Source organism: Spermophilus citellus (genome assembly GCF_964194105.1).
Source record: "Spermophilus citellus genome assembly, chromosome: 8".
NCBI classification, from domain to species: Eukaryota; Metazoa; Chordata; class Mammalia; order Rodentia; family Sciuridae; genus Spermophilus; species Spermophilus citellus.
The window spans coordinates 45,655,820-45,681,977 of record NC_138189.1 but is presented as its reverse complement, the minus strand read 5'-3'; positions in this window follow the sequence as shown (position 1 = coordinate 45,681,977).

Below are 26,158 nucleotides of genomic sequence, written 5' to 3'. Positions count from 1 at the left end.
CTATTTTGCCATGCATATAATACATAATTTATAAATATTCATAAAAGTGGCTAAAGAGGGAAGACACTAAAATATAAGGTAAGGGATGTATTATACACTAAAGTACTATTTGATTTCATCTATCCATGGGAAAATGTAGACATTTTGGCTTTTTAGTGTGCTTTTGCTGTGCTGAGTTTTTACTTTCAGCTGAAATGTTATGACCAAATAATGTTTTATTCTAAAGTTATGTTTATGGGTAAATGAGCAATTTTTGAGTGTGCTGCACTTCAAATTTATTATGGATCTTGTCATTGATTCTTGAGAAATAGGCAAGAGGAATTTCTATTTAAAAACCTAACCACATGTGTAATTGAAAATGTGGCAGAGCCTCCACTGTATTCTTCATAAGATCTTTTGAATTAAAACTGAATTTAAAGGACTGGGTCAATACCACCCATACAAGTAATTAGATGTGTTTGAGCACTGGGTCAGAGTTCTAGAGTCCAGCTGGTATCATTCATCAAATTGCATTTTCAATTTTTTAATGTGTTACTAGGAATAGTAACTATAATTGTATAATTAGTTTCTACATATTTAAAATGAACAGAAAACCAACCTGCTAGAAAATATATTCTTCTGAAATTATTTTTGTCTGTTGTCTTTTTTTATATTTTCTTACATCCCATAATCAGAAATGAACAAACTAATGTGTATTCCTTAGAAGCTAGAAAAGCCAGATCACATAGCTATTGCCATAGCACATATCAAAGAGTGGAGAGACACTGAGCTAACTGGTAATACCAAGAAATAAAGAAAAACATGGATTAGAGAAATGATATAAAATAAGTTTCAACAAAATTTGATGATCATACAGACATTAATAAGCCCAGAAAAAAATGAGGCTAGAACTATCTGACCTTAGATGTGTTGAGGAATGATGGTATTCAATACTAATGAGAGAGAGAGAGAGACAGGGGATGGGCAGAGGAAAGGTAAGGAGGAGGGAAGGAAGATGAACAGAAATGAGGTAGATATTAAATATAAATTTAGCAAAAGTAAAAACTAACTTACTAATAAACAGTGCAGAGTTCATATTATTATTGGGATATGTATGGTACCTAAGGAATTAGGGGTAAAGATAATAGTGTGTGCTTGCTAATTAGCTTTATCCCAAGAAAACACAAGAGTCTCATACCTTCATAACGGGAAGCTGTTTTATTACGAAGAGTTAAGCTATTTTTCAATAGAAATTGGGTGATATGACTTTTGCCGCAGTCTGGCTGGGCACAAGTAACCAGGAGGTCACGAGCCACTTGTAGGTTCAAACAGGAATTACTTTATTGTCCGAACCCAATGGGAACTCCACGGGAACTCCACAAGAACTCAAAAGTAGTGGGCACCCGAGGTAGCAGGATCTGCCTTATTGCCGGACAGCAGAAGTTTATGTACACAGCTGAATACACAGCTTGTTTTAATTTAGCACCATCCAGTTACAGCAATCAGTCATTATCTTAATAATTATACATAGCTTAACTTAATTATCATCATCTTAATGGCTCGTTGGCATTACTTCGCAACTACTCCTTCTGGCAAAATGCCAGGTGCCATCTTGACTTGGTTGTGGCTCTCAACAGACTATCATTTTCCTTGATATTTATATTTTAAAATAATGCCTTCCCAAGTCCTTGAAAAAAGTTTTGGAAGAGAACTTAAAAATATTTGCATCTCTAAGGGGAAAAGAAAAAACATAGTTAAAAATTGTCTAAATTAAATGCTCTAAGAAAAATAAAGATCTGGGTTCTAGAGTCAGGATGAAGTTTAGTCAAGTTGAGGAGAATGTTAAACCCTTCTTAGTGACAAGCAGATGCTGAAAATTAGTGAGGGACATAGGGCCAGATGATTCTCCACATAGTTCTGGTGGAAAGAAAACTAACTATGCCAAATAAAGGGCAGATTGAACAGAGCCTAATAGAAAGTAAAAGAAAAGGCAGAATTGAGTGACTATACTTTGAATGTGCATCCCAATATAGATGCTGATATATGGGCAAAGTTGGGGGTATGTATGATGTGAGAATTTGATGATGACTTAAACCAAAATAGTTTCTTAAACGATGACTAATTATCTGAAAAAAAAAAAAAAAAGCCACAGATGTACTCCAAAATCATAGAGTTAGGCTAAGATTTATGGTTGCCAGAGATGCAGAAAGCATTTACTCTTTCCATGAACACATCAGCTATAATTATATGGTGAGTCATAAGGACCATGTTGAAGAGTGACTTTATTTTATCCTGAACCTGTGGTAGAATGTATCTCCACTTGAAACTGGAAGCCATCTGTAGCACTCTGAAGATGTATCATAGTAACATACTCAAATGCAATATTTGTTCTCCAAAATCGAAAGAACCTACCAGGAACCTACCAGCCACTTTTTTTTTAAATGAAGTATGGACGCTTGTATTTCATTTTCAATGGAAAGTGTGCATATTATACAAACAATTGATGCATCAAAAATTTATTGACACAGCAGATATGTGAATTTTTGCAGGTTTTTAAATATCTTACTTTCTGATTTCCATTTAGAGTACCTGCTAATTCCTTATTATCATGTTAAGTGCCTAAAATCACTCTAGCCAACTTTGTGATGCCATATGAAATCCCAAGACAATAAAGATTTCTTTAGATCACATTATGGCAAACAGCAGGAAAACCAGCAATGCTGCAAAGTTACCCTAGGAAGCCATACTATTATTTATGTAAAGCAAACTTTATTACATATACATATATATAAATCAAATTAGTGTGGAGAAAATTGCATTAGGCTAATTAATGAATGCACAAAAGTACCATAGATCCTTTTGCTTCCTATCAGATAATACTTGGAGAAAGTGCCTACTATATTTTATGATAAAATGAAGAACTTTTTAAAAATCTATCTGACTTTTGACAGGACAAACTGGTAAGTAATATTGTGATATTATATTAGTTCACATAACATTTATCTCAAACTTTCAATGAGGGCTATAATCTTTGCAATTACCAAGGAATATGATATTGCTTCAGGTAAACCATCTTGGATGGGTACAGAAGTTCAAGAGTTTTATCTTTACCCATAGTTATCATAATGAACCCAAAGTCTTGGGTCAAAGAGCCAATATTGAAACTTTCCAGCAGCTACATATTCTATTTCAATTATGAATTGGAGAATCTGAGAAACAATAGAGTGAATCCATGGATCTATTTGGTACCTTATGAGTTGAACTTGATTTACCAATCTTTCTACCATTTGCTCACTATAAGCTTTTTATTTAGTGGGCCATAGGGCTATTTGTAGTTTCCAAAAATTAATACCAGTCCAGAGCTTATGTATAAATGTCTTTGAAAGATGTGATCATTTCACTTTCTCACTGTGCTATCACTAAAGAAAAATGACTTCATGAACCTTTGTGGGAGGCTTGAATAAAACTAACAAAAACATTATCAAGAATGTAGGTGCTACTACAAGAATTCTCAATTTTTTTGAAGGGAATGTTTTATACTCTATAGAAAGTAAATCATAAACTTTGTAACTTTGGGAAATATAATTCATTCCCTTAGCTAGGAAGACCATGCCAATATTTTTATTATGATAATTCTCATCACATTACTTATGGTTAAGTGTTAATAACTTGACTCATATTATTGGACTCCTGTAATGCTATAAAAAATCTAATTCTGTAATGCTATCTCCTTCAATAGCTGTGGACTGGAATGGAAAGCTACTGATGAGTTTCTCATTGTTGATTTTTCCAGACATACCCTGGATTTCTCCTTTGATACTAAGACATGTTAATTTTTCTTATTTTTTGATCTCTTCTTCCATCAACTTCCATGAAAGTTTTAGCATTTAATTATAGTTTTTGCAAGACAACACTTTCAAAACCTAAACTACTGATCTCTCCCAAGGTGCTTGCATGAATTTAAAGTTTCCATTATGGAAAATGTTACCATGTTATTAAAATCTCCAATATTCAACTTTAAGGTGTCTCCATCTTGAATCTATTTTTACATATTCCACCATTTCTTGCTGGTATATAAGTTAGATCTATATTTCATTTAACAAGTCAATCAGTTCATCCTTAGGATACAATACTGGGATTAACACATTGTTAATCTGGCTGGCAGAAGAGGAAGTAAAAGTAAATGCAAAGAATAAGCATTGTCCTTAGTTGTTCTCTTTATATCAAAGCAGGAAGGAAGAGCATGTGGAAAAGACTACAGATAACAAAGACGAATGGGGGGAGAGAAACGGAGAGAGAAGGGAAAGCATATGGAAATGGTAGGAGACCTTCAAGGATACATAAAATTACAAGAGGCTATGAGGGGCAAGGGGGAGGGAAAAAAAGGGAGAGAATTGAACAACAGCAGGGGAGATAGAGAGGGAAGATGGGAGGGGAGGGGAGGGGAGGGGTGATAGTAGGGGTTAGGAAAGGTAGCAGAATACAACAGACACTAATAGGGCATTATGTAAAAATGTGAATATGTAACAGATGTGATTCTGCAATCTATATTTGGGGTGAAAATGGGAGTTCAAAACACAATTTGAGTCTAATGTATGAAAGATGATATATCATGAGCTATGTAATGCTTTAAATAATCAATAAAAAATTAAAAAAAAAAGAATAAGCATTGTCTTGTAAGGTACATATCTCACATGAGTCTTCTACGAAATTGTAAAACAATTGTAAGAGAAATCAATATACTCTAATAAAGGAAAAGACCATTATTTTTAGCAGATGGTATTCAGCTGAGTGTGGGAGTTTAAGATTTTTATACTGTTTCTACCCAGTTTTAGGGTTTTACTCTTTACCTATTAAAATGTTTACTTTGGTGTGGAAGAATTCAATTACACTTGAAATTTTGACTTTCTTAGTACTGCTATAAGCCTGGTTGTATTCACTCTCTAATCTGTGTCTGTAAGAGAAGTCTGATTTTTCTTGTATTCTTCACAGAGGATTATCTGTTTTCATATTTTTCTTGAGTCATTTACTAATTACACTGATTTTTCTCATTATCTCTCTACATTGAATCAATGGCACTTTGTAATAGACACTCAATTCCATATTTCTCACAGTTACAATTTTCTTGATAAATTTATAGCTCCTAGATAATTTATAAGGCAAAACTTTGTTTCTTTTTTAACACAAAAAATATCTCAAACAAACTTCTGACAGATAAAACATTGAACAATTACATTGCTATGCACGATAGGAAGGATATTCTACATGTTCTGAGTTATAGGGCTCTTAATACCAACAGACCAACTATCCCTTTCCTAAAGTCCATTGTTGTGTCTGTTCCTAGAAGCTGCCTCTATCAGCTCTCTTATATTGGTTTTGGTGAAAGAATTTCATTGGGTACGCTAGCATCATATACTTGTGAGAAAGTGAAAAGAAAATGAGAAGAAGTTGACAGCCTAATTTCAGCTGGTATCTCATCTGACTCAGTGTAAAAGTTGTCTTACATGGAGACAAGAGGACCTAGGCTTTGAATTTCTACACTGGCCACTGTTAGTAGGATTGTAAATAAGTAGAGCCACTATGGAAATCAATATGGTGGTTCCTTGGAAGAATACGCATGGAACCACCATAAAACCCAGTTATACCACTCCTCAATATTTATCTTAAAGAATTAAAGTCATCATACTATAGTGATACATGTATTTCCATGTTTATAGTAGCACAATTCACACAAGCCAAATTATGGAACTAGCCTAGGTGCCCATCAACAGATGAATAGATAAAAATAAAGTGGCATATGTATATGCAATGGCATTTTATTCAACCATAAAGAAAAAGGAAATTATGTAATTTTCAAAAAAATGAGTAGAAGTTGAGACTATTATCTTAAACTCAATTAGCCAAACTCTGCATATAAAAGGGTTGTATATTTTCTCTCATATGTGGAAGATGGGAAGATAAAAAAGAAAGATGGGGGGAAGAGATCTCTTGAAAATCTGAGGGAGATCAGTAAAGGAATGGGAGGGGAGAGTGGGAGGATGGGAGGGACAAGAAGGAGATGGGAGATGCTGGGGAGTAATATTGGCCAAATTATATCATTATATTGTATACAAGTATGGTATATAATAAAAATTCCATAATTATTTACCACTATAATGCATGAATATAAAAGTGGGAAAAAACGAAAAAATAAAATACAACAAATACACCATTTTTAAAGAAATAAAGAATAATGACTGCAATTCATTAAAAATGCATATAAAACTCACAAATTATCAGTTATACTTAAAAAATATCGGTTTTCACCAGGTACTAGGATATTCAGTCATTATTCTGAAAATTAATAAATAAAGGAAAATAATAAAACAACAGCAACAAAATAATTCATGCTCACTGCATAGGTGAAATTCTGGGTATGAATGTGAGAATAAGAATTTTTATAGCTTATATCCTAAACAATAAGTATCAAAATAGTACTTCAGTTTTATCTAATTCACAGGCTGTAATTATGGATCAAGTACCTAAAGTTCACAGAAAAAGATTTATGTTTCAAATATAGGACATGAGAGACCTCTAATGGATCAACATAGGTAAAAATACCAGAAAAATTTACTTACTTAAAAGCAATTTTTATTGGCATTTTGTGACTTGAGAGAAATCTCTTACATTTCTAAGATGATTTTAAAAGTACACATTTGCCATTAAACAAGAAAGGAATTTGAAAGTTCCAAACAAAATAATTGATAAATAAGTGGAAAAATTAATTACCTGCATTTGATAAGAACACATCACATAACTGCATTGAGATATCATGCTTACATCATAAATTTGTACAGTTATTACCTATTAATCAAATTAAATATATATATATATATATATATATATATATGAAGATGGAAATGCTAACCACCCTGATTTAATCATTACAGATTGTATACATGCATCAATTTATCACATTGTATCCCATAAATATGTATAAATAAAATGATAATTTTAAAAAGAAACAAATTGCAATATGTCCATAAAAATATGAAAATATTTTTAAGAGTATAATAAAAGACATTGCTATGAAATATGTTAATGACCAAAATAATGTCCCTGTAATACATCTGAGGCATCTCTTACTAAATTGACCTTACCATGTCTCCAATGCTGAAGCATCAATCTTGGCTTGCACTCTCATGCGGGCATTATCTCTCTCTCTCTCTCTCTCTCTCTCTCTCTCTCTCTCTCTCTCTCTCCAATCAGGTGGCTTTGGTGGCTTAGACATGCTCATATAGCTTATATGGAAGTTAGATTCAAATATAAATACTGCTTAAATCCTATTTTCAGTTTTATTTTTAAATATACACAAATGAAATAAATATAAGTCAAATAAAATTATAAATGTTTCTCATCCTGAGAAAAATATGCTAATGAGTAGCAGTAGAAAATACATTCATGTTGTTTTAACTACAAAACAATAATAACAGAAATTATTTTAAAAAATAAATAGACTAGAGAGTTGTGCCACTTCAGCAAACTTTGAAGATTTTTCCATCTTCATATATTTCCTACATGGTTCCCCAGTATCTGACATCCCATAAAAGGATGTTAGTTTTCATTCAGAAAGTTTATCTTAGGAGGCATTTATTCTTTGTAGGGAAATACATGAAGTCTCTAGTACTTAGCCATGTTCTAATTACAGTCATTCTTTTTCACAATGACTGAATCTTCCATTGTAATCAAATATGTATTAAGGCACTAATTCTTAGTTCTAGCTCCTATCAAGGTGACAAAAAAGTAGTAGTGGATGGTTAACTATGGTACCATCACTTTATTAACCAAAGGGAACATACTGGTTCCCTTATTCATGGATATTCTCTATACTTACTTCCATTCCTTATAACAATTAGTTTGCCTTGTTAACTTCCTGTCATCTCTACCACATATTCATTAAGAAAAACAGGAATTCTATAGGATGACGAACAAAAGGACACAGAGAACACAAGAAGTCCTTAATCTCACCTAGAGTCCCTTGGATACTTTGAGAAAATGTTCTTTGCATGATTACTATGAAGTCTTGCATATAACCAATCCTTAATTTTTTTTTCTCAATTCATCCTCACAACCCATAAACTCCACGCTCTTTTTGTCACAAAAATTTACCAAATAACTGTATAAGAAGATTTTATAAAGTTGTTGTAATTACTTATGATAAAAGTTAGAAGATAGGCTAAAACAAGGAGCCAATATTAATAGGACAAGAAAACCAGAAAAAGGATGCTGAACAGGGCTCTTATGGGAAGGCACGAAAATTATGCCAGGCATTTGGCAAAGAGTAACCAGAAATTAGCAACTATTCCAGACTGTAGTACATGGACGCACCTCAGAGGATCCAGAGAATCAAAATATTATAGCAGTTTGTAAAGCAAATTCCTTCACTGTGCCCAAACCTAAAGAGTAGAAATAAAGGATAAATAACGAGACGCTTGAATTTTAGAATACATTAAACCTGTATTAACTGTTCATCTAGAAATAAAGATGGTTTTAAATTCTATTGGAACCTTAGAGGAAATAAATGCTGAGTAACCCCAGAAAAATCAGAAACTCAAAAAGATCTATTAGAATCTGATACCATCTAAATAAGGATACTCGGAAAGAAAATGTGAAAAAAATAGGACAACTGTATATAATGTAATTTCCCATTCTGTGTGATCCAAATCTATAGTCTTTTCTCTCATCTTCCCTAACAAGATGTGAGGTGTTTGTACTATAGATGAGGAATAAAAAAGCAGGGATATGGTTAATAATAATTTCAAATATACTAGCTCATCTTCCATTTGGTGGCTATACTATCTATCTTTGATTCCTTAGCTACATATTTTTCCAATCTTAGGAAAGCCCTAATGCTTCCTATATACAACTTTCTTATTTGCTCTTTAAGAATATTTGAAACAAAATTTACATATTCACTGTTTCTATGTGTCAGGGATTTTATAATGACTTAGATCATTTTGGCAGGGTGTCTCATAGATTGCAGGCAAAATATCAGTCAAAGCCACAATCAGCTGAGCCTTGATAGGGAAAAAAAAAGAAATATATATGTTTCTTTTATTATATTATATCTTGTCATATATATATATATATATATATATATATATATATATATATATATATATATATATATATATATATAAAATGACTTAGTCATGTGGCTGGAAAGTTGCTTTGCTTGTCAGTGAGTGACCTTAGTTTTCTTTGGTCAATAAAGAACTTGAAGATTACAGTAGAAATTGCAGCATCACCCTTTACTGTGGCGAGCCGCTTCTGCGGACTGTGGTCGCCATTACAAGATGGCGCTGGCCTTGTGGTGGTCTGTGATAAACAACTCCTTCTTTGGGAGAGTTGGCACATGGTTCTTTGACACCCTACGAGAAAGCTCCACGTGGCAGCTTCGCATTGGGTGTTTGGATACTTTATTAAGGCTGGGAGGGGCTTCTGGGAGATTAGAAGAACTCTCGAGAGCTTGAATAAACAGCTGTAAGAAGATTCCCGGTGTTGCGTCTTCCTTGCGGGCAAGGGGGTCGCGACAAGTGGTGCCGAGACCCGGGAAAATCAAAACTTGCAAGTCGTCAGAGGTGGTGCACTGAACAGTCCCGGTAAGTGGGACCCCATAGTCCCCGTGGGTGGGACCCGACAGTCCCGGTGAGTGGGACCCGATAGTCCCGGTGGGCGGGACCTGATAGTCCCCGTTAGTGGGACCCGCAATCAAAGCGGAGTCAGCTCCTCTACAAAGACAGAGAGAGCCTCATATTTTATTGCAGCTGCACTGTGTACTTTTCTTTTGTTTCTGTGTACTTTCGTTTTGTCCTCTGTATCTGTTCTGTTGCTGTGTCATGGGTGTCACATCTTCAAGCCCGCTTCTTCTGGCACTAGACGGCCTGTTACGTTCCAAAGGCCTGAAAGTGAAACATAGTATCTTACAGAGATTTTTGCAGAAAGTAGATGTTGCTGCACCGTGGTTTGCATATTCGGGCAGCCTTACTATGCCTTGTTGGGATAAATTGGGCAAGGATCTTGACTTTGCTTGTGAGCAGGGCATATTGGAGGGTGGGGTGATTCCCCTTTGGAAGATAGTCCGTAGTTGCCTCACAGATGGCAGATGTCATGACGCACTTGCTAAAGGACAGGAGGTTTTAGAAAAGTTACATGAGGAGAAATCGGAGACAGCAGGCAGTGCGATATCTCAGGAGGATGGGAGTGTGCGGAGCGTGAAACAGGGGAGGAGACGATTATCTCTGACAAAAGGTGAGGTATCTCGGGAGGATGGGAGCGTGCGGAGCGAGAAGCAGGGGAGGAAACGCTTGTATCCAGATCTCAGTGCGCTGCGCACACCCCCATGTGGAAGCGGGTCAGAAGAAGAGGAGGATGAGGAGGAGGAGCTTGGGAGGCTGTCTCGCCAGCTAGGGAGTTTAGCTGCTGGAGAAGGGAACGAAGATAGACCGGGGCTCAAGAAATGTGATCCTCCGGACCCACCGCCGTATGGTGGGGGTGTTTCGGGGAGAGCTTTCCATGCTCAAACATGGAAGGCTGTTAACGCTGAGATGGGTCTTGCTTATCCAGTTTTTCAGGATGAGAATAGGGGAAGATTTTCGGAGCCTTTAGATTTCAAAATTGTGAAGACCCTGGCAGAGTCTGTACGCACTTATGGGGTGGATGCCGCCTTCACATTAACTCAGGTGGAGAGTCTGTCTAGATTCTGTATGACTCCCTCTGATTGGGCTAGCCTTGTTCGGGCTTGTGTTTCTCCGGGCAAGTATTTGGACTGGAGAGCATTTATGCTAGAGGGCGCAATAGAGCAGGCCGCCCAAAACCATGCAGCAGGACATCCTCATTGGGATAAGGACATGCTTTTGGGGCAAGGTAGATTTGCTAATCAACAGACAGGATTCCCTCCTGAGGTATATGATCAAATTAATAACATTTGCATTCGGGCATGGAAGTCACTTCCAAATAGAGGAGAAGTGTCTGGTAATTTGACCAAGATTTTACAAGGCCCTACAGAACCCTTTTCAGATTTCGTAGAAAGGATGGTGGATGCTGCTGGAAAGATTTTTGGGGATCCTGATAGAGCCATGCCCCTTGTTAAGCAATTGGTCTTTGAGCAATGCACCAAGGAATGTAAAGCAGCAATCGCTCCTTATAAGAACAAAGGCATAGAAGTATGGATGAAAGTGTGTAGAGAGATTGGAGGGCCTTTAACTAATGCAGGTCTTGCAGCTGCTGTCCTTCGGATTGCAAAAGGGGGCAATCCTGCCGCCAGAACATGCTTCCATTGTGGTCAACCCGGTCATATCAGACGTGAGTGTCCCAAAAATGTCAATTTTACTGGACCTCCTCACGGTGGCCCTTCCACTGGCCTTCGATCACCGGGATTGTGTCCAAGGTGCAAAAGGGGGAAGCATTGGGCAAAAGAGTGTACATCAGTGAGGGACATCCATGGACAGCTTATTTCAGCTGGGCCAAAAAACGGCCGACGGGGCCCCCGACCCCAGGGCCCGCAAATATATGGGGCAGTGGAGAATGTCACACCCGAACCCGAGACATGGCCATCTCTACGCCATCCCATGAAACGCGGAGAGCCACTACAGGTGCCGCGGGATTGGACCTCTGTTCCACCTCCAGACTCGTGTTAACACCTAAGATGGGAGTCCAATTGGTGGAAACTGAGTTCAAAGGGCCTCTACCACCTGGCACTGTAGGTTTGCTAATTGGACGTGCATCTTCCATTTTGCAAGGTCTTCATGTTTTCCCTGGAGTCATAAGTCCTGATACTGTAGGGATAGTAAAGGTTATGGTGGAAGCTCCAAAAGGCATTGTGTCCATCTCCCCAGGAGATCGGATTGCTCAATTACTGGTTTTGCCTAGTTTACATGATCATTTCCCTGCAGACTCAAAGTCACGGACAGGGAATGAGATTGGTACCACCGGAGGGAATTGTGCTTATTTGTCACTAGATATGAGTAATCGCCCTACTTTGGAATTAAGCATAGAAGGTAAATCAATTGTGGGCTTACTTGATACAGGTGCAGATCGTAGCATCATTGCACTTAAGGACTGGTCTAAGGGATGGCCAGTGCAGACTTCTGATCAATCTCTGAGAGGACTTGGATATGCCCAGGCTCCTCAGGTTAGCTGTAGACATCTTTCCTGGAAGGACCCGGAAGGACATCATGGTACTTTTCAGCCTTATGTACTTAATTTACCTATCTCTTTATGGGGCCGTGACCTGATGAAAGACATGGGGTTCACTCTTAGTAATGACTATTCCCCAGTGTCCCAACAAATTATGCACAATATGGGGTATAGGCCAGGTTTAGGACTAGGAAAACATTTACAGGGACGTAAGCATCCTGTACAAGGTCATCAAAAGCTTGACAGATTTGGTCTGGGTTTTTCCTAGGAGCCGCTGAGGCTCAAATACCCATAACATGGCTCACCGAGGAGCCTGTTTGGGTGCCTCAGTGGCCTCTTCCCTCGGTTAAACTGGCAGCAGCCCATGCTCTAGTTAAAGAACAACTTGACTTGGGTCACATCCAACCCTCTACTTCTCCATGGAATACTCCCATATTTGTCATTAGGAAAAAATCAGGGAAGTGGCGCCTACTGCATGATCTACGAGCGGTTAATGCTCAAATGCAACCTATGGGGCCCATTCAGAGAGGGCTGCCTCTGCTCTCTTCTGTTCCTCAAGGCTGGCACATTATTGTTATTGACATTAAAGACTGTTTCTTTTCTATTCCTTTACATCCTAAAGACTCGCAGCGTTTTGCCTTTACCCTTCCCTCGTGTAACCACGAGGAACCAGATCAAAGGTTTGAGTGGATAGTGTTGCCGCAGGGAATGGCTAATAGTCCCACAATGTGTCAGATGTATGTAGGGAAGACACTTGTGCCCCTCAGACAAAAGTACTCCTCCATCAAGATCATTCATTATATGGATGATGTATTATTGGCTGCTAAATCAGAACAAACAGTTCATGAGGCCTATGACGACCTCGTGAAGTTGTTAGCACAATGTGGGCTGCATATAGCACCTGAAAAGGTTCAAACAGGAGATTCTATTAAGTATTTGGGAGCAACAATTGGGTATGACAAATTACAACCACAAAAAATCACCATACGAACTCAGGATCTTCAAACTCTAAATGATTTTCAGAAACTGCTGGGAGATATTAATTGGATACGAGGATATTTACATATTTCTAATGTTGTACTACAGCCTTTGTATGCTACTCTTAAAGGTGATCCAGATCTTACTTCCCCTCGTAGCCTCACCAAAGAGGCTAGAGCGGCCCTTATGACAGTAGAAGAAGCTATACAACATGCCACTTTATGCAGGCTCCAGAGTGATAAACCTTTTCAATTATGTGTGCTTGCCACTATGCGGCAGCCTACTGGAGTACTATGGCAAGATGGACCTTTGCTATGGATACACCCACATGTATCCCCAGGAAAATCCTTAGAATATTATCCTGATGCTGTTGCAGCATTAGCACTTAAAGGGATTCAACAAAGCATTCAATTTTTCGGACAATCACCTTCTTCTCTTATTATACCCTATACTAAAGCTCAACTTAATGTTTTGTGTGCTACTCTAGATAACTGGGCTATTCTATGTTGTTCGTTTCAAGGGGATATTGATAATCATTACCCTTCTCATCCGTTACTCCATTTTGTTAAGGAACATCCTATTATTTTCCCTAAAGTAACTTCATCCAGTCCAATTCCGGGGGCTGTTAATATTTTTACTGATGGTTCCAAGTCTGGAATGGGAGCTTATGTCATTAATGATTCTCCCCCTGTCCAGCATCAATTTGCTCCTGGAAATCCACAATGGGTAGAACTGCAAATTGTTATTGAGGTGTTTAAACAGTGTTCTTTTCCTTTTAATCTCATTTCGGACTCCATCTATGTGGTGCAAGCACTAAAAATCCTAGAGGCTATGGGAGCTATTAGTGATGCCCGTAATGTATCTGCTTACTTTAATCAGCTTCGACAGCTTATCTGTAGCCGCACTGCTCCCTTTTATCCAATGCACATCCGGGCTCACACCTCTCTCCCTGGTCCATTATCACAGGGTAATGCCTGTGCGGACTCAGCCACTCGAGGTCAGTTGATCTGTTTGGCTTCCTCCTTAGAAGAGGCTAAATTGTTTCACCAAAATTTCCATGTTAATGCTTTAACACTGCGCAGGCGTTTTTCCATTTCTAGAGCAGATGCTCGGCAGATAGTATTGCACTGTCCCCATTGTGTCACATTTCTTCATCCCCCTACTTATGGAGTGAACCCACGGGGGTTGAAGCCACTGGTTGTCTGGCAAATGGATGTGACACATATACCTGACTTTGGTAACCTCAAGTATGTCCATGTTTCTGTTGATACGTACTCTGGAGTTATTCATGCTTCTGCGTTATCAGGAGAAAAGGCACGTAATGTCATCACTCATTGCCTGGAAGCCTGGGCGGCGTGGGGTGCGCCCACGTCCCTTAAGACTGACAATGGACCTGCTTATACTGGCAGACAATTCACGTCCTTTTGTTCTACTATGGGAGTGCAACTTACTCATGGTCTGCCTTACAATCCTCAAGGACAAGGCATTGTTGAGCGTGCTCATCGCACCTTAAAGGAAACTTTACAAAAACAAAAAGGGGGAATAGGAGCTGGACATACTCCTAAAGAATGCTTGTCCTTAGCTCTCTTTACTATTAATTTTTTGAATTTGGATATTCATGGTCGCTCTGCGGCCGATAGACATGTGTTCCCTCAGCCCTCTGTGATTGGCTATGTTAAGTGGAAAGATGTTCTTACGGGCCAATGGAACGGCCCCGACCCCGTGCTGACATGGGCACGAGGATCCGTATGTGTTTTTCCCCAGGATCGCACGGAACCATTGTGGGTCCCTGAACGCCTGACAAGAAGAGTCCTGACGCCAGCTACTCAGCAACAAGAATTACCACAGCAATCCCGTGATGAGGATCTTCATTCTGCTGAGTGCTCTGGCTCTGGTGCTGATGCCGATGACACAGACGACACCAATGCAATGGTGGGCGGTGGCACGGGCTTGGCCAATGCCGATGCCGGTTCACGGTAATTCCAGTGTCCTTCCCACTCTTTTCTCTACCTCGTGTGAGATGTCTGCGCCCTGTGCCTCTCCTAGAGGGGACGTGGAACGCATTTACAATCAATCTCAAGTTAATCTCACAGGAGTGTTTTGTTTTAGCCTTGGGAACGCTCATTGTATCCGTCTTAAGACCAAGAATTTGACTAACTGGGACAATCCATTGCAGTCCAGTCAAGTCTCAGGGAGCATTCTCAGTACTGTATTGGGCCAAGTAGTCTCAGGGGAACAATCAGGCTCAGGAACCTCCGTAAATAGCTCTGCTTTAACCATAACTACCTTGGCTAGTATCTCCGAGGTACTAATTCCAATGCCCCCATATTCTAGTGGACTTCCTTATGCCACTCATTTTAAGGCTTCTCCTTACTGTACCCCTAATCTTGGTTTCCCCCCAACATTCACGCCTTGTCAGGATTATTCTTGGGAGAAACGTCAAGTTGCTAAAGGTTTCTCCCTTTCCCCCTCTCTTAAGAGGTATGTTTATGACTTTAGCAACAGTGCCAACTCCTCTACAGGAGTGGGTTGGTCCTGGTTTCAATGGCTGATTTCCAACACAAAGGGGGCTTCAGCTGATATTTCTGCACTGGCTCAATTGCTGGGAGCCAAAAGTTGGTTGGCTAATGTTTCTGGCACTGTTTACGAGAGTGAGCGAGGTAGTAGACTCACATCTGTTTCGTTCAACTCTCTGTTGGATAATGCCACATTGCCCCCTGCAGCGGTTTGTGTTCAATCTCCGTTCTTACTCCTTTTGGCTAATGACACCTCGTCAGAAATGCTGGATTGTTTTAATGTTAATTGTTTCTTATCTGAATGTTGGGATGGTTCTTCGGCTGTAGCAGTGGTTATGAAAATTCCAACCTTTGTTCCAATCCCAGTTATTGCGGACCCTGATAAATTCCCCATTGTTGAGCTACTTAGAGTCCGCAGGGATTTTGGAATCACAGCTGCTATAGTGACAGCCGTGGCGGTATCTGCTGCTGCAGCGGTCGCGGCCGGAGTGGCCATGGCCAATCAAGTGCAGACTGCTGCCTCCGTTAATCAAGTTGTTCAACAAACTTCTATGATACTTGAGTCCCAAAATGCAATTAATCAACATATTTTGTCAGGGATCTTAGCTGCCAACCAAAGAATAGATTTACTCCAAGCTCAGGTAGAAGAATTGGCTGATTTGGTGCTTTTGGGCTGTGTTGATCAACGTGCACATTTATGCATAACCTCTGTCAGATTTAATGATTCCAGGAATGCCTCCCGTATCATCGGAGAATACTTGGCCGGAAATTGGTCCATGGCAGCGGAAGACATGATCCAGTCTCAACTAACCCAGATAGCTGTCTTGAATAGTACCCACGTTGATCCCATAACGTTGGGTCAATTCACTGATTGGATATCTTCTGCCTTTTCCTTTTTTAAAGAGTGGGTGGGGGTAGGCATTTTTGGCGCAATGTGTTGCTTCGGTATGGTTCTCTGCTTGTGGTTTCTCTGCCGCCTTAAGGCCCGCAATGCTCGCGATAAAGCTATGATTATACAAGCACTTGCAGCTTTGGAAACTGGCAACTCACCTCAAGTTTGGCTTGCACAAATTAAACAGTAAACCTTTGACATGGTCGTTGCACCCCAAGTTTTACGGACATTGCACTGGGAACGACATGTCCTTCCTTGTTATTCTCCTAGTGTTGGAAAGCCCTTGCACTCTGCCGGCTTTACTGCCATTGCACACAGATGGGTTTCCACGCTAGTACTTTTCTATCGCTCTATGACCCGTGCCTTTCTTTTAGGGTGTTGCCAACTTGTTTGTCGTTGTATTTCTATACAGCCACAGTTCAGCCTCAGAGACCTAATCATGACTGGCTGAGTAGATACCATTAAACGCCTTGGCAACAACGAGCTGATCTTGTAGTACCCAGAGACGGGCAACTTTCACGCTTGCACTGCAACCTAAGACAGGGGAATGGGGCCTCCCCAAAGACGGGTAAGCAATGTAAGGGCAGTGAACGACCTAAGACAGGGGCTACTTGATTCCCTTTGACGTGCTATAAACAGAAGGAAAAAACTGCTGGCAGTGGATTCCCCCCGGCCCCCAGGGCTTGGATCCAGCCCTGATTTGTATGCACGTCAAGGAGGCCAGCTCACAGGGCCTTAACAGCTTTGTGGTGTCTGTTTTCATATTCAGCCAATAACGGTCATGTGGGAACGTCCTGACCTGCTTGGGTCTGATGAGGTTCCTGGTTGAAGGCTTCGTATGAGTAATGGCGATTCACCTCTACTCTTGCCTGTTTTGTTTTTAGTAAACGAAAGGGGGAACTGTGGCGAGCCGCTTCTGCGGACTGTGGTCGCCATTACAAGATGGCGCTGGCCTTGTGGTGGTCTGTGATAAACAACTCCTTCTTTGGGAGAGTTGGCACATGGTTCTTTGACACCCTACGAGAAAGCTCCACGTGGCAGCTTCGCATTGGGTGTTTGGATACTTTATTAAGGCTGGGAGGGGCTTCTGGGAGATTAGAAGAACTCTCGAGAGCTTGAATAAACAGCTGTAAGAAGATTCCCGGTGTTGCGTCTTCCTTGCGGGCAAGGGGGTCGCGACACTTTACCTTGTCGGCTAAATAGGAGATAGTTTTACCCAACAAGAAACCAATAGGGTAGTTAATTTTGATGAATTATGCCCTCTCACATTTTGACAGGAAAAATCTTCCATTTCTTGTGCTCCAGTGTTGATCAAGAGATAATCAAATAAGGTAAAAGAATGTGAATTTGTTTATGCAAATTTTGAAGAAGTTAATTTGCTGAATTTTGTTTGATCTTCATGATTAACTTGAATTTTCTATAATTTCCTCCATTTTATGGTAGAAGTAAACCTTGTACTGAAGTTTTGAAGTACATCCATACTCCACCCAAAATACTATATTTCAAATTTGTATTCTTTTTACTTTCAAGAGGATATAAATTTTTTTAAAAAAAGTGAAGATCCATTTGGTCAAAAGAAAATTGACAAAATATTTTTCATATTTTTTCTGACACACTGAAAATAATATTCCAGATTAAATCTTGGACTGTCTCTTAGTTTATGCATTTCTCTTAAGCATTACCATCTCAAGTTTGCAAAATGTACATGTAACAATAATTATGCTAATCACCAATGGAGTTCAACACTTGATGAAATTTACCTCCAACTTTTCTCTGAATAAAATTTGCCAGAGGGGTTAAAATGTAGTCAAGCAGTAAAATAGCAACAGAGATTAAGTGAGGGTTGACTTGAAGAGCGTGGGTGGTAAATTGTACTGAATTCCACTGAATTAATCATCTATGATTGATATTTAAAATCCTTGGTGGCCCATTACAACAGTCTTTATTTCCAGATGCTCCCATGAACATATATTTTTTTAACGGATAAAGATGTTTCTACAGAGATGGGTCAATTTATCATAGCAAAATTAGATTATATTTTAGTTTGTAAGAATTTTGTATGACTGATTAAATATTTTCCTTTGGGAGAGATGTAGATCATTATAATGTCTCAATCTTATTTCTCATTCAGTGATATTTTTGTGACTACAATCTTGCATTTGTCAAAATATGTTAGCAGATGACTTCAACGCCAAATCAAGAAAAAGTAGAGGAATCAACTTAGAATTAGTATATCTTCATCAGTCATTTTAGAGTTAATATATCTTTATCAGGGTCTGAATTTGTAGGTTTTCATGCAATCATGTAAACATACAGGAACACATATAATACTTGAGTTCATGTTAAAGCCAGTGCCTAGAAATATATGAAGGAAAAACAAAAATTAGCAAAATCCATTAATTAATTCTATTTTCCTTTTAGAATCCTTAGTTTAGAACATATTTAAAGATTTTTATCAAAAGAAAAAAAATATTGCTATTATGGAAATAGAAGAGTGTCCTTAATAGAAGGTTTATGAAATTTCAGTCTGGATAATGGTTCAAAGAAATGGATTCGTGGTCATAAGCATATAAAATAACCTAAATAGACCATATAAAGACTAAGATTTAGAGCTAACTTCTCAAAAAAAGCAATTTACGGCAACATATTTCTGCCTTATGTAAGTATGAAGCATTTTTTTTTGCCTTTGGATTTGAAAGCTTTGTTTTTTATTTTCATAATTGTTATAATAAGGCCAATTATAATTTGCTCAAGCATCTAAATAAGATGGATTAATGCATAACAATAATCGCAAGTTGATCTAATAGAAAGAAAATTTTCTTCATTTAAAAGATCTATTTTAATTTCGTGAATCTAATATCAAAGACTAGAGAAGGTAGCTTATTGACCTCTGCTCATTCTTTAGAAATTTTAAACATGAACCATGTATTAAATTATTACTTTAAATGTCTAATTATGTATCTATCATGTTCTGAGCCACGTAGGAATGCTTTAGTAGCTATGATACACAGGTGCATAGTCGTTATGAGTTTAAAATTTAAGGGAAATTTACCACTTACAAATGCAAGAAAGCTGGGCATGGTGGAGCATGCCTGTAATTCCCCTGTTTACAAGGAGGCAGCAGAAGGATCACAAACCTGAGTCCAGCCTGGGTATCTCAACAAAACCCTGCCTCAAAATAAAATTACAAGCAGGGCTGAGGATGTATCTGAGTGAGTGGTAGATTTGCCTAGTATGCATGAGAGCATTTCCCAGTATTGAGAAGAAGAGAGAGAGAGAGAGAGAGAGAGAGAGAGAGAGAGAGAGAGAGAGAGAGAGAGATATGAAGAGAGGGAGGGAGGGAGGGAGAGAGAAAGAAAGAGGGGGAGAGGGAAGGGAGGAAAGAAGGAAGGAAAAATGCAAGTAGTTTATAAGACTTTTACTCTAAGGTTTTTCTACAGTAACTCTGATAAAAATTAAAACATATTCAAAGATATCTAACAGAAGTCAACAATAAGAAGAAAACTGGAATCAAAATTTACATTTTTAACCATGTCATTTTAAAAATCACAACAGTGAAAGCTACACTGTGAGAAATATATCAGGTTCTATAGCAATGAAAATACCACATATTCTTTAAAAATATATTCTCATTAGCTTTATAATTTCCTTGTCAAAATACTCAGTGTGATTATGAGATATGTAAAATTTTATCTGTACCTATAACTAAGTTTTCTGAATTTGTAACCCAGTATATATCTTAACTTGAAATTGAAATTAAGCTAAGGAAAATATATTGGGAGCAAACAGAGCTGATGCTGTCTTACATAAACTACAATCAATACATTCCAGATTTCATAGATTTGTGATGATATACATCATGAGAGATAAATGGTGGGGAGATGTTAGCATTACTGACAAGAACATTGGAAGCCAAATTTGAAAACAAGTAAATTCAAGGCAACTACAGAGGCTTTAAGCAGTACAGCAAAAATGAGTAGCCTCAGGGCCAGATGTATAAGGTTCAGATGATATCACAAAGATTTTTTTAAAATTTTTCCAATATTTTTGCTCATTTAGTGATAATTTAAAGTCCAACAATAAAATATTTAACTTAATAATCTTGGATAATATGCCCAGGTTATTAATTTGGGGAGTATGCTGGTGCTGATTACAGTACTATCAGGCTGTATCCAACAGATACAAGGAGATTCCTTAAAATGAACTCGAAATTCCTGAGAGATGACAAGTACACCGGGGAGCCTGAAAAAAAAAATCCTCACCAGCTACACTCTGCTAAATATGATTCTTTAAAATATTTGTTAATTAAAAACTTATTTAAAATGCAAAACAAAATAGTACAATGTTCAAATGAGCTTAGATGTTTTGGGGCATTAGTCAATTAGAGAATTTGTTGTCATAGTAAAGCAAAGGGCTAAATTCAAATATATTCACATTCCACTGTCTTTTACATATACCACACACCTGAACAAAAGTTATCAATATGGTAACCTTATAAAGACAATCATTAAAAACAGATAATTTATTTGATTAGACGTCCAAAATGAAGTATGGGGATCCTGAAGGAATATTTATTTGCCTTTGTGCCTTTGGATTGTCATCAAGAGATAGAATAAAATAAAAACACAAGAAAACTCTTTCTATACACAAAATGAGCTTTCTGTTGTTTCCAATTCTATTTGTGCATTCATTTTATTTCAGATATCAGTACTAAAATAACTTCATCAGAAACATACACCACCAATAGATTTATATGTAAAGCAATATATGTATTTATATGTAAAGCAATTATATGTAAAGCAATATCAAGTTACCACTTTACTGTCTGTATTGAATTTATTTGTTGTTCTGGTGGCAGTAGAATAAAACTGTTGCTTTTAAAAGTTCATAATTTTCAGTATTTTTTCCTTTTGCTTCTATTCATCACCACTTTTTTCTGAATTTTAGTAATACAAGAAAATCTAGTCAACAACATTTTACCACTGTGTAAGATAATATTGGTGTGTTATTTTTGTGGTTATCCTACATAGACTATGCTCAATGTTTCCAATAGGAATTATAAAGCACAAATGTAATCCCTCTAAATGTAACCTTTTGACTCATGAATCTATGATACCATCAAGGTGCACTAAAAAACTGCCTAAAACCAACTTTTAAAATAACACCCACAATATTGGCAGAGATATGCACATTTTTATTTTTAATACTATTCATAAATATTGTTTATGTATAATAGTAAATTATTAGCTACACATAAATATTATTTATATATATATATTATAATATTGAATGGTGATACAGTATGTTCTCTAATATCAAATCTATACATCAGTGACATGAAAAATTCAGTAAAATTTTGTTAGAGCTTATTTTAATATTTTTTCAAAATATTTTTTAGTTGTCAATGGGTCTTTATTGTAATTTATTTATATGTGGTGCTGGGAATTGAACCCATTGCCTCACACATGCTAGTCAAGAACTCTACCACTGAGCTACAACTCCATACCCTCATTATACTATTTTTTCCAATAAATTTATTTTATTTATTTATTTTATGTGGTGCTGAGGATTGAACCCAGTGCCTCACAGGTGCTAGGCAAGAACTCTACCCCTGAGCCACAACCCCAGCCCTCATTGTAATATTTTTAAAGACACAAAATAACTATATTTATGGTCAAAGGCACTAAACATAAAAAGAGACTGCTTGATTTTTCCAAGATCTTTTAGAAATGTTGGGTAGAATTAGAAATAGATCTTAGAAATACTAACTGAAATTTCCATTCTTTCACTGGGTTCTGTCTTTTCTGACTCCTTTCAACATCTACAAATCATGATTTTATTTCAGTTTTAAAGCTAGAACTCAATTTAAAAAAGGAAGACTACAATTTATGATTAAGCCATTGTTTTGATACTAGTGACTATTATAAAACTTTTTTCTATTCTATGACCTAAGTAGCTATTCATATATGTCTTTTGTGTTTCCCTGAAGTGTTTTCTTTTTTTTAGTTAAAAAAGGAAAATATGTTGACAATCACATTCCAGAGATTATTTGGATCAAATTCTCAATCCTTCAATATCCTATGTAAGACAGTACTTTTATTACTTCTGGACATAAATATTTTCTGCAGCATTTTTGAAAATATAAATTTTAAATATTCACACTGGAGATAATGGTCCCAAAAGTATTCATGTGAGATGTAATTTGGATTTTTGTTTATTTGTTTGGTTTTTCTTTGGTTTGGTTTTGGTTTTTAATCTTTCAGTTGATTTTCATAGCAATCTGATTAGGAAAAATCTGACTAAGAATATTCTACACTTACATAGGATTTTTAGAGAGACACGTTAAACAATTTCAAGATGTTAAAATATTAAAATTTTTAAAAATCCTTTATGTCAAATATCTAATGCTTACAGAAGACAGTAAACTCATTTATTTCTAAAGCCTATGTGTGTTTTATTAGAAACCTTGAAGAAGTCTTCTCCTAATGTTTCAGTGTCTAGATTGTGTCACATGGCCTCCAGTTCACACAGAAAATTCTTGAGTTTTCCTACAAATGAAAATTGCATTGTGAATTGTGTTAAAAGTAGGTAAAAAGTTACACATAGATAAAACCTCTAAAGTTCCCTTATGGTGCCTAAAGAAGTGTAGATTTTTAACTTCTCCACATGCACCATCCTTTACCCCCAGCATCTTCTGTTCAATATTCTCTATATCATTATGGTCACCTAGGATTAAGGTCAATTGTACTGATCTGTACTTTACACATGACCTTCAGTTGGCATCATCAATTTCCTGAATTATCCATCAATCTACTGAATATAGAGTTATTTTTCTTTTTATGTGATTCTACCATTTTACTGTACCTTTCTGTCCCCATAGATAACCCATATAATTATTTTGTTCAAGATTACTTTGTAATGTTTTCCCTTCAAATACTTCTACTACATCTGTAGATCCATTAATAAATCTCATGCTGGCAATTCTCATTATCTCACACCCATTTTCTGCACCCAACTTCTCCTTACTAAATGAAAATAACTGAAAAACACTAATAATTGTTGCCACAGTATTGCTCACATGTCTACCACAAAATTAATTCCAGTTGCTGTATCCCTAAAACAAGAATTTGATTGGAAGAATGAAAATAAATCTACTTCTGAAGAGTAATATTTCACCCCAAGCCACTATTAATTCCCTTGCATCTGAACTTACTAAACTTTGAACAATCTATATATTTTATTTTACAATACTCATCCATTTGCGTGTTACTTTTATAAACACATATTGCTATAGTTTAGATATGAGGTGTTCCTCAAAAGCTTTTGTGTGAGACAATGCAAGAAAGTTTGGAGGTAAAATGATTAAGTCTTAATCTAATCAGTGCATTAATTTCTTGATAGCAATTAACTGGTTTCTAACAGTAGGCATACAGAGTATGGCGGGAAGGGCTGGGTCATTGGAGGGTGTTCCTTTGGGTATATATTTTTTTTGACAAGATGAGCTTTCTGTTTCCTGGTGGCCATATCCTGAGCCACTTTTCTATACAATGCAATACACTTTGGCCATGATTTTCTTTTTTTAAATTAATTAATTTTTTATTAGCTACACATGACATTACAATGATCTTGGCAATTCATACATTTGAATCAATTGGAGTATAATTTCTCATTTTTCTGATTGTACAGATTGCAGAATCACACTGATCATAGATTTTCTATCTCATCTTGGACCCAGAACAATGGAGTCCGTTGTCTCTATACTGAGACCTCTGAAACCTTGAGCCCCCAAATAAAGTTTCCCTCCTGTAAATTTTTTCTTACCAGGATTTTTGGTCACAGAAGTGAAAATGCTGACTAAAAAAATCATTATGGAGCTGAGTTTAATGCTATACAAATCCTTCTTTGTTATTTTAGAGACAATTCCTAAATTAAAGTTTTCAGAAATAGGTTTCAACTCAATAAATATAGAATAATCTCTAGGTAATTATTGCCAAATTATCAAATTTCTTTACTTAACTCTCTAAGAAAGTAAAATACATGCCAAAGACTTGTTGAATTAAAAATAATGTTGCTAGAAATAATTTATTTAAGTTGTGCTGGTCAACAATCTTTTTTTACTGAATACATAGGACCATAAAAATATCAGCTATACTCTTTATCAAAATACTATTATTTTAGCTATGTACAAAATTTAAACCATTCATACTTCCTTAAAATAGATGTGAAGACCAATATTTACATTTATGTTTAAGTCCTAAAATTCTTACATGTCAAAGATGAGGTACCCAGACTCACAAAACTCCAGACATGAACATATACAAATGGACTGGTTTCTTTCTAATCTGATAAGATACAAGAAAAGGGAAAAATAAAAGGAAAATCTGAAGATAATCATGTAATCCTGTTAAAAGAGATTCTCAGTCAAATTTAATCCTTTCTACACAGGCTGAAAGAAATTAAGCACTCAGAATCAAGTATAAGTTAATTTCTGTTGAGGTGTGCAAAACAATCTGTACAATTTTTTTGAACCTCCTGTTATGTCTCCATTGATGCGTGAATAGGGTTAAATTAAAATACTTCTGTTGGTTATTTATTCAACTTTCTTTTCTTTTCAAATGTTTTGCAGTTGTATGTTATTGGCAAGGGAACTTAAGGAAATAGCAGCAACTTCAGGAAAAATCACTTCTAACAGAGAAACCTAGCAGAAAATTATTGAAATCAAGCATCAATATAAAATTAAACATAAATATAAGGCATAGACCACATACATGTAGACTAACAATCTGATCTCATCAATAGATATAAATAGGGTAAATTTGTAAGGTCTCATATGCAAATATTATTAATCAAATATTTCTTATTAAACTGGGAAAAATAATTGCAAAAATGCTAATTTTTTAAAAGTCTTACTTAGTAAAATGTATTCTTTAGTTTTCATGCATGTCCCAGGACCTCCACTAGATAAAGAATTACAGTGCTGCATGAAAGATACCATAAACATGACATTTTCATAACCAAAGACTGACAGAAAACAGGTATTGTAAATGTGTGCATGAAAACACACACACATACACCAGGCAGTAAAATACATAAGTTTATGATATATATAACCATAGAAGGCAGTAGACATGTCAAATATATAGTGGCCTATGGTCTACATATATGAATATTCTCTGTGTACATGTATGGTATATGCACATATTTCCTTCTTTTTGTTTGTGTGGTTTCAACCCAGGGATTCAATAGGGATTTAACCCAGGGACGCTTCACCAGTGGGCCCTGTTCTGCAACCCTTTTTATTTTTATTTTGAGAGAAGATCTAGCCAAGTTGCTTGAACTTGTGATCCTCCTGCCTCAGGCTCTGGAATCAATGGAACTCTATGTCACAGCTATTGACTAATTTCTGTATACTTAATATTTATTCATGAGGCATAGATACCTAAATTATGATGATATATATCAGATACAAATTATGATATATATCAGATACTGAAAATTCCAGTGGAAAAATTAGATCAGAGGAAGAGGGATAGCGAGAAATACTAAGTTTCTCTGAGATGAAGGTTTGCTGTTTTATAAAGAACAATCAAAAAAATTTCGACATGATGTAATTTGA